This window comes from Anabrus simplex, chromosome 8 (assembly GCF_040414725.1).
Source record: "Anabrus simplex isolate iqAnaSimp1 chromosome 8, ASM4041472v1, whole genome shotgun sequence".
In the NCBI taxonomy this organism is placed as follows: Eukaryota; Metazoa; Arthropoda; class Insecta; order Orthoptera; family Tettigoniidae; genus Anabrus; species Anabrus simplex.
In genome coordinates, this window is record NC_090272.1 from 18144835 (window position 1) to 18158724 (window position 13890).

The window sequence follows — 13890 nt, forward strand, 5'->3', positions numbered from 1 at the left end:
GTATCTCACCATTGATGAGCAGCTGCTTGAATTTAGAGGCAGATGTCCATTCAAAATGTATGTCTAAAAAGCCAGCTAAATATGGGTTAACTCCTTTATTATTTTGAACAGGGTCTTGAGTTCTAGGAAAGAACAAACCATGACAAGATCAGCTTATTTGAATCAGTTGTATCATAAGTTGGTTTTTCCAGGGCTAGAACAGCGTTTGACTATCAGAAATCTTCCGAGGGAGCTAAGAAGCATGGTCTTCAGTTTTCTTGGCCGAAAAGAAGCAGCATATCCAGTTCTTCTTATGATGGATAAAAAGAGAACAACTTGTAAACTATGCCCAGCCGAAAAGCGAAGAATGACAGCCAACTACTGCAGCAAGTGCGACACTGTGTTCTGCGCGGAGCACCATCTGCAAAATCTGCAGCGCCTGAATCAGCATCATCAAGACATCATATCATTGCAAGTAAGATTTTTTGAGCTATTACCGAAACGTTTTGTTCATTTATCCCTCTGTTTTAACATACAATTCGTTTTTAAAAATTAAATATAGTAATTTCAATTATTTTTTTAAAAAATCAGACGGACCTAACTGCTAGGTGACGTCGACGACTAGACAATGCTTGACATTGTTCCTCAATAAACTTTTCTTTTATATTAAATGTATTTTCAGCTTTTAAAGGTATATAAAATTTAAATATGTTCTATAAGTTTTGATTATCATTATACAAAGAAGTTTTTTCTCAAGATCGTAAAAATTACATCATACCAATTATGTAAGTTTTAAGTATCATACCATTCCAGGGTTAATTAATGTACAGACGCAGTATATGCCTGGTGTGAAAACAGGAAACCACGGAAAACCACCTTCAGGGCTGCCGACAGTGGGGTTCGAGCACATGATCTCGCGAATGCCTAACCCTAACCGTACGACCAACTCCGTCGGTCAAATAATTAAATTAAAGACTGCAACGAGAAGAAGAGGAAGTAAGATCTATAAGAATCAAAGAATAACATACAGTAATGGTAGAATGAGTTCTGGGTTCAATTGCCAATAAATAGTTTATTCTTTTACTGAAAAGCATAAAATTGCAAAATGAGATTCATTTGGGAATTATCTCAACATTTTCGCTTTTAATGATTATATGGTCTGATCGGAATATCGTGTAGTGTTATCCTGGAAATTAAGAAATCGAAATAAAACACAAAATTAGCAAGTGAAAACTAAATACACCACCTTGGATACTTAATATTGTTAAGAAGAATTTCGCATTTGTAAAGAGTTCGACAACGCCCTACTGCCTCCATTATTGTTTAATATCTACTCCGAGGAGTTGCTCAGAGAGGCTCTGGAAGTAATTGACCGAGTAGTAATCTAACACACTGAAAATAAAGAGCTGCGACGAATATAATCCTATCTACGTCAATTAGAAACAACTGCTAAGAGTACAGAGGATTGATTATTTAGGCTGTCCACTAAATGAGAGATGAGACCAATATAAAGAAATAAACATCCGAATTGAGAAAGCACGAGGGTATTTTTTGGATGAAGAAAGTGTTATGAAATCTGAACATTTTAGAACCCGAGTCCTTCAGCACTTTTAACTTTGTATTACGGTGTGGAGGCTTGAGCATTCACGGCCGTAATAACTAAACGGTTAAATACCTTTGAGCTCTGGTGTTATCGTCGAATGCTTAGAATATCACGTAACGAACTACGCAATGAGTAAACAATCAGTGGTAACAAAAAACATCAAAGAACGAGAAATACCGTCTCCAACAAGTCATAATACAACAAAGAGGAGCCCAGGGCGACGGCGCATTTCCTGGTGGGGAACCTGCGCCAGTGATCAGCTGGCTTATTTAGAGCAGCTGTTAGTTCTTTCATATGCCTGTAAATCCATCGTATTTGAGCCGTGGGACGCCATAGTCCCCTTCCCTTTCTTTAGCCGATACCTTCATGAAGGATGGGGTCTCTTCCCCTTCTCCCTAAAACAACAATCATCACTCAAACTTTTCCAAAAAAGGTATTTATATAATTATTTAAACATTTACTTTCAGTGAAAAATATGCATAGAACTTTCCTATTGGCTACGAAACAGTTCACATTAAGGAGAAATCGATCCCTTCAACTTCGAGTGAAACGAAATATTTGGGGGAAAAGGTAACTGAGAGGAGGTATTAAGGATGAACCTAACATTGAATGTAAACTAACCGGATTGTTCATTATGAGAACGTCCGGCTCCATGGCTAAATGGTTAGCGTGCTGGCCTTTGGTCACAGGGGTGCCGGGTTCGATTCCCGGCAGGATCGGGAATTTTAACCATAATTGGTTAATTTCGTTGGCACGGGGGTGGGTGTATGTGTCGTCTTCATCATAATTTCATCCTCATCACGACGCGCAGGTCGCCTACGGGTGTCAAATCAAAAGACCTGCATCTGGCGAGCCTATCTTGTCCTCGGACACTCCCGGCACTAAAAGCCATACGCCATTTCATTTTTTTTTTTTTCATTACGAGAATGTATAAAATAGTTCTACGGAAATGTGTTCGTTTAATTCGGGAAGACTAGCAGAAAATATGTAAATATCATGGAAACGAAGGAAGACCTTACAGCAATATTAAAATAACTGGAGAGCGAAGAGAAGAAGATCCACTTCAGCAAAGAACGCGAACTATTCATGAAATACCGGTTCGTAGCGTGCGCGGAGTTTTCTGCAGATTTTGAATCGGTTTTCAGAGAAGAATGCTACTGCCCACAAGGTGAAATGGTACCGGTAATTACCTTGCCCAGAGATATGCTTATTCTGATCATGGCCATCGTCTTCGTTAGGATGTTGAAGCGGAGAGATTACTTCGCGTATGCGACCTGCACATACCTGAATATCAGCTAATACAGACAGAAGACAATTTCCCATTCGCTACAGTGCAGGGCCCGAACTTTTTATAGATCACCTGGTCCCAATACACCTACATTTCCGACAGTTTGCAAGAGCTTAATTTATTGCCTCAGTTAACGGTAGATTCCAAGCATTTACATTTTTTAACGCCTGTTTATGAACTGGAAGTACTTTAGTATTAATACGAAACACAATCGCTTTGAAATATCTTCAGATTTTCTTCTAGCGTTTTATTACTAGTTTTACGTAATTATTTATGGATTTAAATTTTGATTTACATCATAGCGATGGAAAAATTATTTTAAAATGAAAATAAGTATTCTGAAGGACAAGAATGAACATCATAAGCCTATAGAGAATAATAATACAGGATGCTGATAAAGGTGGGGAAAGAGAAGATATTGTACTTACATCAACACTGAAGAGATCAGCAGTTACACTACGAATTGTTCAAAACACGCGGAAGAATCTTCAAGTGCTGTAGGCACCCACAGAGCGACATTTAATATTCCAACATTCCTAGTTCACAAAATGAAAATGGGGATAAAAAAATTGTATAACTCATTTAACTTATTATTAAGTGGAATTATTTAGAGACCATTGCACAGATATCATCACAAAATTATTCCTAAAACAGCAGCCAACAGTCACACGATTCGTGAACACACTTTTAATAAATAACAAAACACTCCGTTGAAAAATGATACAGCCTATTTAACGCGACGTCGGGAGATTCCTTCAAGGAAAAAAAAAAAAAAAAATCGCGTACAACTTCGTCCTAATAGGCGTTCTACGTTCTTGCGCCCGACTGGGATCTAAATGGAATTCTGTAGGGGATTCAAATCTGTTCTGCCTCGCAGTCGGGAATCGTGCCAAACAATCGTCGAAAGTAGTAGTTACCGCAACAGATACAAATTTGACCAATAGATGGCAGCACAATATTGCACCCGGACTATTTCACAGTTCCGAGTAGTGCCGAAATGTCTTACAGATGTCGCACCACATGAACCATGCGTACTGTAACCATGCGTTAACTATAAACTTCTGCTTGTACAGCTACGTTTGACTGTTCTAAATTCGATGGAAGGTTAGAAAATCGTTATTTATTTCATTCACCCATCCATCGCGTTAACTTTCTTCCGTCCCTTCGTCATTCTCCCAGCTTTCGCAGCCTAAACATCAGATAATTGCGATTTAAAAGAAATTAGCATATAATTAGATACGGTACAGTAAGGAGACATCCCGGTATTAATAGCTCGATCAGTTATTTAAAGCAAAGATCACGGTACCAACTTCGCTTTTTCAAACGGTACTAGGCCTATTTTGCACACAAAGCCTCAAATCTACAAACATTACAAAATCAGCACCGGGATTATTTCAGAATATCAGAGACAAAATATCTGTGATTCAGTCACAGGAAGCACGAGCATACGATTATCATCACGGCCACTCTGGTCGCGGGACGACCAGTATGATAGTTGATAAGATAACAATGTCGGGTAGTATTTTTCGGAAGATTCGGGACGTTAGAAGTGGGAAAAATAATATTCACATTTATAATTTGAAGTTTTAATAATGCATAGGGGAAAAGTTGATGCGCAATAAATTAACGAACGGAATGTGAATACCCGTGTCGTTGTCTCTGGGATACCAGTTATTTACAGTACATAATGAACTTAATACCAAGATTCCTCCCGTGTACAGGGTTATTCAGCAAAGGTGTCCACCTCAAATAACTCGTGAACAGTTAAAAATATTGATATATTATATATTTTTTCACTTTCAGTAATGGTACCATAGGGCTAATAATCGGTCTGATGACGTTAATATTTTCTGAGATCACGGTACCAACTTCGCTTTTTTAAACGGTACTAGGCCTATTGTGCACACATAGCCTTAAATCTACAAACATTACAAAATCAGCACCGGGATTATTTTGAAAATCGAAAAAATATTATGTATTCAAACATGCCTCATTTGCCAGCTGTGGACTAATCTGTTAGATTGGCGCTACATGCTAGATAGGTATTCTCCCTACTGTGCTCATAAATACACTATAATAAAATGTATGATTTAGAACCTTTACATCGCCGTAGGTAACTGGCAGTGCCAGATTAAGGTGTTTGGGGGCCCTGGGCTATTTAAAAATGTGGGGCCCCTTCTTCGTAACATCACGTAAGACTAGCATACTGAAGTTGTTATAGAACTACTTCCACTTAAATTCATGAATAGGGAAGTGTTGAAATAGGCTACAATTTTTTTCTATTTTTTATGTTAATACTTCATAAAAACAAAACATATTTTACATTTGTCTCATCAACACTACCAAATCGACATACAAAACAGAACTTACGTTTTTTGGCACCACTAGGATATTTCCTATCCATTTTACAAGAACATTACAGATGTAACTTACGAATGGTTCAATAATCAGAGATGAACTGGAAGTTCTCTTCCTGATGCAAAGATGTAGTATAGCATGCGCATTCCACCGTGCTTCCCTTGTTCCCTCCTGCTCACTTCCTAGACATCTTCCCCTCTTCCCACTCTGCCCGTACTCGCAAGCTGCCAGATTTAAATTTTCGTCAACAATAACCTTTACAATAATTACAATGCAACGCGGACAGCTGATAAGAAGGAAGGAAGAGTGCTTGTTCGATATTTTGCGAGCGTATATATTAATAGACCCTATACATGCACGGAGGTGGAGCAGCAGGCCTTCTTATACAATTTTAAGTTCGGCCAAGGGCCAGAGCCACTTGGCACGCAGGGCCCGGGGCTGCAGCCCCTTTAGCACCCCCCCCCCCCCCTCCCTCACCTAATCTGGCCCTGGTAACTGAAAAACGAATATAGACCTTGTGCTACTGCATATAACATTGCCCTATGAACATGATCAAAGTACACACCCAACAAACACTTTCCCTGGTAAACTGTTCCACTCTTTCACGCCCTTCCCAATCGCTTCTGCTAAAGTCCCTTCTAATTTTAGGCGGGACTCTAATTGAGCCTGGCACTGGTTCACTTCTTCTATGATATATACTGTCTGACTTCTAATGATCCTATTGTTTTTTAATGGCACATAAAAATTTTATTTGCAAATGAGGTGTCTACCTCAGTGGCAAATGGAACACAAAAATACATTATTATCAAGCACTAAATTTTAAATTAACAAGATAAGAAGACATTTTCCTAAAATACAGTAGGCCTATTATACAATTTACATTAACATTTTTTCTATTAATCACACAGCTCATCCTTTATAAATGTATATTATTTAGAAAATTCTACTCAAACATAATCAATCCGTATAGAGTATGTGGAATTACTTCAAATAATACTATACAACTGCTATCAGATTAAAATCTACATTGCATTTATTTTTTTACCCATCTTGAAACCTAAAAAGCATAACAACATGCTGCGTGTTAACCAGAGCCCATTTTGCCACAACTTTTCAGAGTTCCTGAAGGGCCTTCACAGCTACCATAGCAATCCCAGGGCCCTCGAAGTCCCCACTGTACTTCACCCCTACTTTGCCTGTCCAAACTCGATAGACCAGGGGATGGAATTAATTTATTCACAAAAAATTATTTACTTACAATAACCTGGACAAGTCAAATGCATTCTAACATTTCATTTCTCTGTTGCTGTTTATTCTTTTCTTGAATATCTATTCAGATTTTGGAAAAGGATCAAACACTTTCCCTGGTAAACTGTTCCACTCTTTCACGCCCTTCCCAATCGCTTCTGCTAAAGTCCCTTCTAATTTTCTACTTGTGGTCAGCCCTGCTGATGTAATTAGTTTCCAACTGAACCCTCTCACAGATTTCTCCCCATGTTTCCTCTCCTGTATAGGCTCTATATAATCCTATAAGTCTAGTTTTCTCCCTTCATTTATCGTACTTAAAGTTTCCCACCCAAGTGTGTCTAACATTTCTGATACACTACTTTTTCTCCTGAAATCCCCGGTTACAAATCTTGCTGCTTTCCTCTGCACGCCATCTATTTGTCTTATTAGGTAATCCTGGTTAGGATACCAAACACTGTCTGCATATTCCAATAATGGACGAACCATACTTAAGTACTTACTTACTCCTTGACGCTACGGTCCTTGCAGAACCTTGGTCTCCGCAACAATCTTCTTCCAAAGCTCTCTGTCGATTGCCTTGGTCCTCCATCTCCGGACTCCCATGGTACGTAGATCAGTCTCCACCTCTTCTATCCATCGCTTTCTTGGTCTACCTCTACATCGTCTTCCACCTGGATGCCCCTTCAGCACTTTCTTAGGTTCTCTTGTAGTCTCCATTCGATGGACATGTCCTAGCCAACGCACTCTAGCAGTCTTCATCAAGGATACTATATCCTGCTCTTGGTACAGGTCTCTAAGCTCCTGATTAGATCTAATACACCATCCCAGTTCAGTTTTAACTGGCCCAAAAATCTTCCTCAAAACCTTTCTTTCCCATGTCATTAATCTATATTCTTCTGTTTTATTTAATACCCAGGCCTCAGCTCCATATGTAACCACTGGTCTAATGACAGTCTAATGACAGCTTTCCTGGATATTTGTTTATTCTTGGTGTTCCCATCTGGTGCCTCCCAAGTTTCTTTATGAATTCTCTTGTGCTCAAATGTAGTGCTACTGATTACCATATCCTTTGCTGTAGCGAAGTCAATAAGCCGTAACCCATTGTTGTTACTTTCCAAATGTAAACTCTGTGCTCCTATTGTGGGTCTAAATTCTTCCTCTTGTCCCACTTTTGCATTGAAGTCCCCAATTACCATTTTAATGTTATGTCTAGGTGCCTCATCGTACTGTTTCTCTAGTTCTTCATAAAACTTATCCTTTAGTTCATCCTCCTTTTCTTCCGTAGGTGCATGTACGCTCATAAGTGTATAATTGAAGAAGCGGCCCCCGATTCTCATGATACAGATTCTTTCATTTACTGCCTTGTAAGACATTAAGGTATGCTTGAGTTGCTTACATATCATAAAGCCTGTTCCACAGATGTTATCGCTATTCCCACTGTTGATTAAAGTATAATCCTGTAAATCGAACATCTCAATTTCCCGCCATCTAATTTCTTGTAGAGCAGCGATTTCAACATTATACTTTCTTAGTTCCTCTTCTAGTTTTCTGCTTTTCCCTGGCTGGAGTAGGCTTCTCACATTCCAAGTCGCTAATACCAATCCATAACCATTTCCTCGCCTAGGTCGTTTATCAATTTTATCCGTCCGGTTTGTTCTTACTCTTTGCGGCTTCTCAACAGTTTTTTTTTTTAATGGGATAGAGTTGTCAACCCTATGCCCAACCCCCAACCTGGAGGACCAGGGTATCCCTTTTAGTCTGGATCATCACCTTCGACCTGTCCGGCAAGGGAGGCCCTACCAGTAGCTAAGCTACCGCCGGCATAGCTCTCAGGATCTTTTGACCACACAAGCCCCACCACCACGACAAGGTACAGATACCATCGATGGGGCATACTTAAGTAACTTTTCTATTTTAATTCTTTGTTGCATCCTTTAAGTAACCTCATTATGACATGTAGCGAATACATGGATTCGTGATCATAAAGGATTGTCTTGCAGTGAATGGCATGATGCAATAAAAATGAACGCAATGTTTCTGCTGTGCGCACTGTACCTGGCAGATCCCAGGACAAAAGCCTCTGTTGGCGTTGCTACAGAGAGTTCGAAACTCTTTCACATGTTCTGGGAGCCTGTCCACATGATGAATTACTACACACCTCATGCCATAATGTAGCCAGATCAATGATAGCTAATGCTTTGAGAGGACAAGTTTAAACTGTCTATATAGAAGAACATGGTCTCTCCAACAGAGGAAGCAACCGACGCATTGACATTATTGCTTTTAAGCCATCCTGTTCTGAAGGTTTCATCATTGATCCAACAATTAAATTTGAGACCAATGAAAAACAGCCGGAAGAGGTCGATCCAGAAAAAAGAATTTATGAAGAAACGGTGGACTTCTATAAGCGAAAGTATAAGCTCTCATCCATCTCTGTAATCGGCTTGATGTTAGGTGCTGGAGGAACCATACCTACATTTTTTGTCAACTTCTGCAATACCTTTGGGCTGAATAGAGGTTTCATCTATAACATCGCAATTACCACACTCAAGAAGTCCATCAATTTCTTCAAGAACCATGCTTGTGGACCTCAAACAAATGTTTGACATGCCTCACTCGATTGCCTACATTTAACATCATATGATCAACCTGCAGCTGTTGCACAGTGTCATCGACATGACCATTCCAGTGCATATTACTTTCAAATCTCACACCTAATTACTTGCACTTGCCATCTTTTGGGACAATTGCCTCATCCAAAATATATACAAATTTAGTTTTTAAGCTCCTCTTTGTAAATGTTGATTTGCCTCCATTAACAAATTGTTAGATACTGTCATTCTGAACAATAATCAATGTTATTTATTTCCTTATAACAAATAGCTTACTATGATAATAGTGGAAACTCCTGCGAGAAACTGGCGACACCGCCTCTGCGTGCCATCTAGCAGTTCGAGGAGCTAACTACACTTGCCACTGCTGTGTACATGTTACAAGTGTCTCATTTGTACTTCAATTGTTTTATGCTTGTTATGTATGACTATTTTGAAAATGGCAAAGAGGAGTTATTTGTGCTATGTATGGGGGTTCCTTTTTAAATTACAAAACACTTAAGTGATCACAAGTCATTTTGCAGATTCCCTAACAACAATGTGCTGTGAGTATAGGCCTACCTGTTAATGTTTACGTGCCTGTATTTTTTCTATTTATGTGAACATACATTCTTTAAAACATTGTTATTATTAAACCTATGCATTTAATCGATTTTTAGGTGTACTCAGTGGGCTGTGAAGAGCAGAAGGGTAGATTTAGATGAAATTCTGAGGACTAAAGGAAAATGCACGTCATGGGCTAGGCATGTAGCAATTTTCCCCATGCTGAATATAGCGATGTATTGTCATCTTATGATAATTATAGCATGGAAAATTTGCACATAGAAATGAAATACCAGTATGATAACTCTTGTTTTCCTTCCGTATGTCATGTTACAAGAACAAAGCAAATGTTTTAAAATCTGTATTTCGTTGGGTTCGAAGTCGAAATGTGTAGTGTTTTAATAGCAAGTTGTGTTAGTGTTCTCTTTGAGCCGCTAGATGGTGTCGCCGCTGCTCTGAGTGTTAAGGGAGGAGAGTTTCCACTATTATCATATTAAGCTATTTGCCTATAAACAATTATGTCATCTGCATACAACCTTATTTTTGATGTTATATTGTTACCTAAATTGTTTGTGTATATTAAATGTAATGGACTGATTATACTACCCTTCCAAACTCTCTCTTCCTGTGATACATGATTTTCTACTTTGACTTTCTGAACTCTTGAACTTAGAAATGTTCTTCTCCAGTATATAACCCTTATGTCCAATCCTATTCTCTCCAGTTTCTTTAATAATATTCTATGTTTCACTCTGTCAAATGCTTTGGAGAGGTCTATGGCTATACAAACCAACTCGCCTCCTGAATCCAACTGATCTGATAAATCCTGCTGAAATCCCACCAATTGTGCCTCACAAAACAATTTCTTTCTAAATCCATACTGGCTCCTCATGAACCAATTTTAATCTTCACATACCCCCCTCTGATGTACTTTGCTATTGAACTCTCCAGTTTTCACAAACTACACTGGTCAGGCTGACTGGTCTGTTGTTCTCAGGTTTCCTTTTATCACCCTTTCCTTTATAAATTGGTATTGGTATTACACTATTATTTAAGACATAGTCAAAAGAGAAATTTTAAATAAGGCACTATGAACCACCCCACTGTCTTTAATACCTCCCCAGTAGTTTGATCACCCCCCCTGCTGCTTTTCCTTGCAGAAGCAGTTGGATTTCTCTAAAAATATCCTCATTTGAGAATGAGAAGCTCCTTGTTGCCTTATGTGTCTCTCCCTCTCTATCTTCTGTTTCAGTTTCCAACTCCTGACAATCTTCTACTGAATCTATGAATTCCCCACTAGATAGATTTGCTATCTCAATATCTGATAAAAAGTGTTACCCCCTTCTCCCACCATTATGGGAATTTGGATTCCTTTTCCCTTTAGATTCCTAATATAAGATTACAGCTTTTTCCATTTCCCTTTGTGGTCATTACCCTCTTAAGCATGCCATTCAAGTAATTCTCTTTTGCTTCCTTCATCACTCGTAAGTTCCCCATTAGCTGTTTTCTAGTTTCTCTACTCTCCCTACCCTCTTTGATTTTCCTGTTTACTATTCTACATTTTCTTTTTAATTTTCTTATTTCCCTTGTATAATGAACAGGTTCTGAGGTCATTTTACCCTTCTTAACAGGTACAAATCTCTTCTCTCCTTCCCAAATGATTCCTTTAAAGTTTGCTCAAAGTGTATCCACATTACTTCCTTCACTTATCCAACAACTGAATTCAGATATAAGGTAAGTCCCGAATTCATCAACTTTAGCGTTTCTGTACAATTTCTTGTCTTGTACGTCCCTCTTATTAAGCCTTTTTGGCACCAGTCCTACACCCATTATTACAGCCTTACGGTCTCCTTGTACAACTTGTGTAAATCCTCCCTCGTAAATTACCTTACTTGCCTGTTTCTGTTCATGGGCTTCACTTGCAGCTCCATTCCATTTAACTTCAGGCAAGTTTAGATCTCCCCCCAATTATTACCATATCATAATTTTTGCTTTTAAGAGTATAATCTATAATTTTCTGAAATATTTCCATGTCTCTTTCCTCTCTTCCAGGCCTATATGTTCCTATAATTCCCACCTCCTTCATATTATGGCAAACTAATTTTATACCTAATATTTCATCCCTTTCATCAGTAAACCATCCATGTGGGCAATAAGTTTCCTTCACCAGAATAAGCAATCCTCCTCCCATTTTATCTCCTCAGTCTCTGCAATAGACTGTAAACCCTTCTGGAAATACTTTTCTATAATCCACCCGTTCTCTCAACCGTGATTCCACTCCTATCACTACATTAATCTCATAAGATTCCATCAATATTACCAAATTTTAATTGCTTATTTACTACACTTTGACAGTTTGCCAAGAGCAATCTCAGACCCCCTTCCTCTCTAAAACTTGACTGTTGCAATTGGGTAACTTGAAATTCCTTACTTTCCTTAAGTTTCATTTTTTAGTTGACTGAACCAGCTTGAACTACAGCTGGCTCCTCCTGCTAGTTTTCCTGATTGGTATTATAACCCAAGGGAGTTGCCTTTTTTACAGTACATATCTTATGATTAATAAAATTGAGAACAATATTTGAAATCTTTTGTTTACCTGAATTGTTTAGATGAAGGCCATGTTTTTTGTAACAGTATCTCTCAAAACTGCTGCATTCAATTACCTGAGAATTATGAAAATGTTCACAAATTTTAACCATATCTGTATTACCTTTTTCCACTTCAATATTCACACACACAAGTCTCTAGTGAAATCATGCCTGTGCGGCACGTTTACAACAAAGATGTTAGTGTGTGTCAGCTTACCTAGTGTACATTTAAGTTGAGAACCAACATTTTTGGCGACGTCGTGAGATACGTCGTTCGTCCCGTCGATGATCACTACCTACCGCGTCACGACTTCCGAGATTTCTTGCTTCCTGCTCTGGTTTTTCCAGTACCTTTTAATTGGGGCCCCGGGTAGATGACGGTCGATGCTGCAGTATCTTCACTGTTCATTTCCTTTGCAATTCCTCTCGCCTGGCTATCACCAAATATACGAATGTTCGAAACTTTCACCGGTGCACTGTGTGGAATTTTAGACCGTGTCTTGTAACGAAGTTAGTGCTATCAGTTTGGCTGTTTCCCCTACAGATAAGTCTCTGCATATCGCTTACTTCCCTCAGAGCTGAAAATCTATGTTTGTATCAATTGGAAAGTTCTCTTTAACTGTTTTAACTGTACACTTTTTCTCCTGGAATTCTTCTCCTTTAAGATCTCATTCTCTGCTTTCAATGCTTGGAAATCCTGTTGCAATAAAGATAGACTTACAAGTATATTATCATTACCTCTATCCTCCAAGGAATGAGACGCTTGCGATTCGTTGAAGGCCTAGGTTTGTTACCATTATTCAAACTGCACTCGCCAAAGCTCACACAGGTCCAAGTATCTTCATTTTCAGGATAACCAGCACTACATATACACTCAAAATGGTACCAAATTAAACAGTGGATACCATTCTTCACTCGCTTCTTGTTTACACCACACTTATTCCCGGTTATGTCACAAGAGAACAGGGAGCTATCTTCATCTATATCCTTTGCTGATACCATCTTTCCATTTTACAATGGCTTGGAGATTTTATATTTCTGCATCTCAGTCTTTCTGTTTATCTTGGATATATTGGAGACTTACTGCAGTGGTATGTATTAGAACAACAATCACTTCCACCTTTCCCAACACTGAGTGCAGGAACGAAATCAAGACATTCCTAATGAGCAGCCCATACTCGATATAATGTCATTTTCAATGGATTACACAGCAAGCACTGAATCGGTTCCTGCTAATCTTTCAAGCGATTCTGAAAATTGTGTTATTGAATGAAATTCTAATAGGGAATGAAAAACATTTTAATTGGGATTTGCCAATAACATGAAATAATTGAATATGGAAAACATGTTTCTTTGTACAATGAAGAAATCGAAAGCACACAGGGTCATTTTGTCCTTACTTGGGGGTTAGTAGTATACAGTACTACAGTCTATGGGGAGAGCAGAAGCTGAATTTAGAGTACTCATACATATGTACCTCAGTGCAAACTTCAGCTCCCTCCATTGTTGTGTTCAAGCCAGGTATTGGATAAAAGTCTGTATCTATGGTTTCTATAAGAGATGATGTGCATGACTCGCTCAAACTCATTGAAAACAAATTGGTCCCGCTCAGTTCAGCGAGTGTTTGGAAGACGATGAACAAATGAGTCTACTCTCTGATCACTCACTGCC

General features: G+C 38.7%; 1 protein-coding gene across 3 annotated transcripts in view; it reads right to left on the reverse strand.

The window, feature by feature from the left end:
* LOC136879210 (uncharacterized) overlaps positions 1-3682 on the reverse strand; it is a 1250431-nt gene extending 1246749 nt beyond the window's left edge. For 2 of the 3 annotated variants that reach the window (XM_067153008.2, XM_067153007.2), the window contains exon 1: positions 3299-3682. The gene's annotated coding sequence lies outside the window, so the exon portion shown is untranslated. The remainder of the gene's footprint in view (positions 1-3298) is intronic. The other variant, XM_068228965.1, reaches the window with a different exon arrangement.
* Positions 3683-13890: the final 10208 nt, after the last annotated feature.